This window comes from Hevea brasiliensis, chromosome 3 (assembly GCF_030052815.1).
Source record: "Hevea brasiliensis isolate MT/VB/25A 57/8 chromosome 3, ASM3005281v1, whole genome shotgun sequence".
NCBI classification, from domain to species: domain Eukaryota; kingdom Viridiplantae; phylum Streptophyta; class Magnoliopsida; order Malpighiales; family Euphorbiaceae; genus Hevea; species Hevea brasiliensis.
In genome coordinates, this window is record NC_079495.1 from 47,758,025 (window position 1) to 47,764,444 (window position 6,420).

Sequence of the window (6,420 nt, forward strand, 5' to 3'; positions counted from 1 at the left end):
TCATCCCTACTGCATTGGCTTGCATTTTATCAAGCCTCCTTGTGAGCTGATCAAATTGGGCATTTATCATGCTTAGGACGTCTACTTCTAGGACCCCTGCCGTTCTCCTTGCATTTCCTCTTTCATTTAACCGATCATAATTATGGCATGCAACCCTCTTTAAAAGTTCAAGTGCTTGTGCCACTGTTTTCTCCATTAGGTTACCTTCTGCAGCTGAATCAACTATGCTCCTTGTAGAGGGTAGTAACCCATTATAGAAGTTTTGCACTAGTACCCAATCCTCTATTCCATGGTGTGGACATTCCCTCTGCAGGTCTTTATATCTTTCCCATGCGCCATAGAGTGATTCACCTTCCTTTTGTCTAAAGGTGTTGAGCTCAAATCTTAGTCTTGCAGTCTTTACAGATGGGAAGTATCTTACTAGAAAATCTTGTAAGAGGTTTTCTCATGTGGTGAATGTTCCAGCTAGTTGAGAAAGTAACCACTTCCTTGCTCAGTCTCGAAGGGAGAATGGGAATGTTCTGAGTCTTATGGCTTGATCAAAAGCTCCATTCATCTTGAATGTGTCACATAGGGCAAGGAAGCACTAGAGGTGATAGTGTGGATCTTCTGTTGGTGAACCTCCGAACTGGGTTTGCTGAATCATTTGAAGCCACGCTGGTTTTAACTCAAAGTTGTTGGCTTCCAATGTAGGTCTGGTGACATTGGGCTGAAATCCTTGGATAGATGGAGCTCCATAGTCTCTCAAGTGTCTTAGTCTGTCACTATTATCGGCCATGGTTGGAATTTTACGATCTTCTTAATTGTGCTCTTTATGTTTCCTTTCCCTCTGGATGGCTCTCAGAGTTTTGTCTATCTCTGGATCACAATCCAAAATTTCTTCTTCTGGCCTTGTTCTGGTCATATACCAGATCGGGCACTTGAGAGAAAAGAAAAGAAATAAAACAAATCAAATAAAATTAGGTAATAAAGATAATTGCCTAAATCAGCTAAATTGCCTATCGCTCGATATTACTAAACCCAAATTCCCTGGCAACGGTGCCAAAAACTTGTTTGCTGGTTTTACAGCCACCGCAAGTGCACGGATTGCTAATAAGTAATAAAGTATAATTCCCACAAGGAATTTGATTAATAAGCACCAATCTATACAGTAATTTTGACTGTTTAGGCTATTGAACAATGAGGGAATGAAAGTTATCTATTTAAACACTAAATAATAAACTAAAAATTAAGTAATCTATATTGAAACAATTCCGGAATTAAGATTTCACACTTGAATCTTACTATAGGTGCTATCTTGTTTATTTATTAGATTGAGCATTGTTTGCCTTGATGGACATTAATCCTAAGGTATCCTAAGTCCTTTCTCAAGGCACCTAAGGTGTATTCTAATTAACTTAAACCTGAATTTCGTGGTGATCAAATTAATTAAAATCCTTTAAGGTCTTTGACCAATTTTGAAACTCCACAAAGGTATCAGCCTATGTTTAGGTCATAATTCCTATGTTCAAAATCTTAATTTTCTACTACTAATCTTTACCTTTCAGTCCTTCAATTAATATCTATAATCATTACTAAGTGGGTACCAACACATAGCAAGCATTAAGATCACAAGCAATTAAATCAAGGAACAAATCTCAATTCCAATAAATAAAACTTAATGTTCATCTATAATGATGATTACAAGCATTACTCTCCCAATTCCAGAATATAAAAACTACTCACTCATGGTGAGTTCAGCAAACATCATGATAAACAAAAATAAAGACAATAAAAAGAAATTTTCTAGAAGAAATAAAGTGATGAACATCTGTTTAAGAAAATGGAATGAAAGAACTGAAGAGGGATTGCAACTTTGATCTTATGGAACTTCAGCTGGAAGACTCCTCTTGATACTGATATTCTTCTCCTCAAAATGGCTAGTGAGACTTCAGTGGCGAATCCTCTTTGAAACTCCTAAAAAGTGCTATCAAAAGATAAAAAAAGGTTCTTTCTTTTGCTGTTTTCTGCTTCTATTTATAATGGCTGCTCTAGGGTTAGGTCATTTTTGAGTCCAAAAAACTTCAGGAGTCTGATTTGAATAAGAAAATAAGAGTAGGAATTCGGGTTATAAAACTGGCTGTCGCATAGTACACGGCCTGTGTGTCACTGCATGGCCCTGGGCCATGTAACTTACTGGAGCATAATTGCATAGTCATGCATTAGCATAGAGACTTACATGGGTCTGCATTGGCTACACGTGACTGGTTACATGGCACGTGCACTTTTGTTCTCAGAAAGTTCTTTAAGCTTGTGCCCGGTAGAGACTTACATAGGTCTATGCCGATTACACGGGTCCAATTACACGACCCATGTACTTTTTGTTTCTCCTTTGGCTTTCTGGCTTTCTTCTGGTAGAAGGTTACACGGGTCTGTGGCTTTGCTTACACAACCTGTGTACTTTATATCAACAGCAATTCTGAGTCTTTTTATCCCTCTAAGCTTCCCTTTTCACTCCTATGCTCTATGACTTCACTAAAACACCTGAAATGATGCAGAAAATATGGAATTAAGATCTTGACAATAGAAATTACAAAAATTAATGAAATCAACTACTACGCTTGAGATTACTTACCTAAATGCCATGAGATAGTATACAAATGTGCTTAAAAACATCTATACAATTCAAGTGTATCACATGTTTTAGTGGTATCAGAGCTAGTTTTCAAAGCATATTTTGAACTATGAATTTGAGTATTTTTCTGGATAAGTACAATTGCTCAATGTCATTATTTAATACATACGATGCATTACATTATTAATATAAACTGATGGAGGGAAATTTCCTTGTGTTGTTTGTTCAGGAGATAAAATATCCTTTAATTGAATATGGAGGAAGGAGATTGCTTAGTTGAGCAATCAATCGAAGCTGAGGCACAGGGGGAAGCCCTAGCTCTCTAGAATGCTAGTGGGTCAGTTGCACCATCTCCACCCATGCCATAATTTCCTACTTAGTTTGCTCAATAGATGGTTACTTTGTTCCAACAAATGGTTGGGAATATGCCTACTCAAGCCCCAATTCAAGCACTAGTAGTTCAACTACAGCCTCAAGTCAAGCAGTATGATAAGTTGATTAAGTATGGAGCTACTGAGTTTAAGGGTACAATGGACCCTTTGAAAGTAGAGCAGCAGTTGAAAAAAATGGAAAGACTGTTTAAGAAGCTACACTGCACGGAGGAGTTGAAGTTTGAATATTCAATGTCATTATTACAGAGGGATGCTTATGACTAGTGGAAGACCATCCCTCATAGCTTGGTGGAACCCCCAGTATTGACATGGGATGACTTTCTCAGAGAGTTCAGATAGAAATACGTCCCAAACGCCTATGTGGAGATGAAACTACAGGAATTCTTAAGTCTGAAACAAGAGAAAAGAACAGTGGCAGAGTATGAAAGGAAATTTTCTCGCCTGAGCTACTATGCTAGGAGCTTACTCACCACTAGCAGAGACTAGTGTAAAAGGTTTGAGGCTTGGTTGAAGCCCAGTTTGAGAATGCAAGTGGTTGGGTTCTGACATGATAATTTTTCTGAGCTGATATCTCAAGCCCTAGAGGTAGAAAGGATAGAATCAGAAGGGGCACCTAAGAAAGAGAAAACAGAAAAAGAGAAGAGTGGGAAGCCAGTGGATTTGAGTTCCAATGGTAATACTGGAAGAGGAAAAATTTCGAGGGACAAAGTAGTAAAAAGTCTGGTAAGGGAAGATTTTCAGGATAAAGACCTCCTTGATCTGGTCAGCAGACTATCAAAAACTCCTTTCCTCCCTGTCCCTGTGAAACTTGTGGTAGGAACCATGGTGGGGTATTTTACAAGGCTATTGGTGCTTTTCATAACTGTGGTAGTACCGGATATTTTACGAAGGATTGCACCAGTGCCCATAGATCTAGGCCACCTACTACCACAGCAGAAGGATCTGTTCATAGTTTTGCCACTAGAGGTTCACAGCCAGCTAGTAGAGGTAAAGGCAGAGGTAGGGGCAGTATCTCAGGTAGTCAGGGTACTGTGAATCTGCCAGAACAAGGTGGTACTTCAGCCAGAGTGTACACAATGAAATAGAGAAAAGAGGCTGAGACTTTTAACATTGTTGCTGGCACTTTCTCAATCTTTGATTAAGATGTATATGTCTTGTTTGACTCGGGTTCTACTCACTCATATGTTAGTGCCAGGATTGCTTGCCTGATTGCTGTCCCTTATGTGAAAATGAATTTTGAGGAGTTAGTGACTAGTCCTTTGGGACAAGAAGTTAGGGTAAATAAAATGTACAAGGATTGTCCTTTGGTGATCCAAGGACACACCTTCTTATCCAATTTGATTGAAATGCCCTTCAGAGATTATGATATCATCTTGGGCATGAATTGGTTGGCTAGGCATCATGCAATTATTGATTATAGAATGAAGACAGTCACTTTTGGTCTCCCTCAATATGCTGATGTGGTTATATATGGGGAGAGGCAGTTACTACCATCAAACCTTATTTCTGCTGCATTTGCCAAAAAAATTATCCAAAAAGAATGTGAAGCTTACTTGGCCCATGTGATAGGCACCCAAGTAAGGAGTCCAACATTGAGGGACATCCTTATAATATGTGACTTTCCGCATGTTTTTCCTGAAGAATTGCTAGGATTACCTTCAGAAAGAGAGGTGCAGTTCGAAATAAAGGTTATGCCTGGTGTGGACCCAATCTCTATTACTCCGTACAGAATGGCACCTGCTGAATTAAAGAAGTTGAGGTGCAGTTGCAAGAGTTACTTAATAAGGGCTTCATCTGCCCTAGTATGTCACCTTGGGGAGTGCCAGTGTTGTTTGTTAAGAAGAAAGATAGTACTCTCTGTCTGTGTATTGACGACAGACAGTTCAATAAGGTGATAATAAAGAACAAATGTCCGTTGCCCTGCATAGATGATTTGTTTGATTAGTTGAATGGTGCAGCTGTATTCTCCAAAATTGACTCGAGATCAGGGTATTATCAGTTGAGAGTGCAAGAGCAGAGTATTCCAAAAACTGCTTTTAGAACGTGATATGGCCATTATGAGTTTCTCATTATGTCATTCGGGTTAACCAATACTCCAGCTGCTTTTATAGACCTGATGATTACCATCTTCAGGCCATATTTAGATCAATTTGTTGTTGTGTTTATTGATGACATATTGGTATATTCAAGGAGTGTAGAAGAGCATGATAGACATCTGCGAATTATCCTACAGACTTTAAGGGAGAAATAGTTGTATGCCAAGTTATCAAAGTATGAATTTTGGCTGGAAGAAGTCTCTTTCTTAGGGCACATTGTGTCAGCTGATAGCATTAAAGTATATCTTAGTAAGGTTTAAGCTATCCTTAATTGAAAGCAACCCAAAAATGTTATAGAAGTTCACAGTTTTCTGGGTTTAGTTGGATACTACCGCCATTTTGTTAAGGATTTTTCTATGTTGGCATTTCCATTGACCAAGCTATTTCAGAAAGATGTGAAATTTCAGTGGACTGACAAAAGTCAGCAGAGTTTTGATGAATTGAAGAGATGTTTGACTTAAGCTCCAATCCTGACTTTACCTACTCTAGGTAATACACTGTTTATAGCGATGCTTCTCACAATGGGCTAGGCTATTTACTGATGCAAGACCAAAATGTCATTGCTTATACATTTTGTCAGCTGAAACCCCATGAAAGAAACTACCTTACACATGACTTGGAGCTTTTAGCTATTTTATTTGCTCTGAAGATCTAGAGACTTTATTTGTATGGGGAGAAATGCTATATCTACACAGATTATAAGAGCTTTGTAACACCCCTATTTGTATAGCTAGGTATATTTCACTGTTCCGGTAACCGGAGTCGGTCCTGACAATTAAGGGGATTAGGACCACACTTAAGACAACTAGATAAGTCATAAACACAAATAGTTAGTAATTGTCAATTAGTTAAGTATAAATAAGAAAAACAGAACACAAGAAGTTAAATGAGTCGAGAGTCACACCGATGGGTGACCTTCTCGAGAACGACTGCGAAGTCGATTTAAAGTCAAATTTCGAACTACAAAATGTGACTCTGCGGTCCTTAGGACCATTACGAACACAGTGGATAAGAGAAAATCATGAAAAAAAATTGTTAAGCCTGTCAAATAATTAGGTCAGGGATCCGGAAGAAATATTGAATTATTTACAAACTGGGTTAAACCGGCGAGGGGCAATTTGGTCAATTGACCTCGAGAGCTGACTCCTGACCCAACTGTCAAATAAAATCGGAGAAAAGAAAATTTTGGAATCGAGAATTAAATTAAAGAACTAATAGAAAAATAAATAGGAAAAAAAAAGAAATGAAAAAGGTGTAGGGAGATGACATCATGCATGACATCATGCATGTTGCCATAAATTTTATAATTAATAAATTT

At 38.2% G+C, this 6,420-nt stretch overlaps 1 non-coding gene across 1 annotated transcript; it reads left to right on the forward strand.

The window, feature by feature from the left end:
* Positions 1–284: 284 nt before the first annotated feature.
* LOC131178923 (small nucleolar RNA R71) lies at positions 285–391 on the forward strand. Its single transcript, XR_009147930.1, has one exon. It is a non-coding gene; the product is annotated as a small nucleolar RNA R71 (small nucleolar RNA).
* The last annotated feature ends 6,029 nt before the right edge of the window (positions 392–6,420 follow it).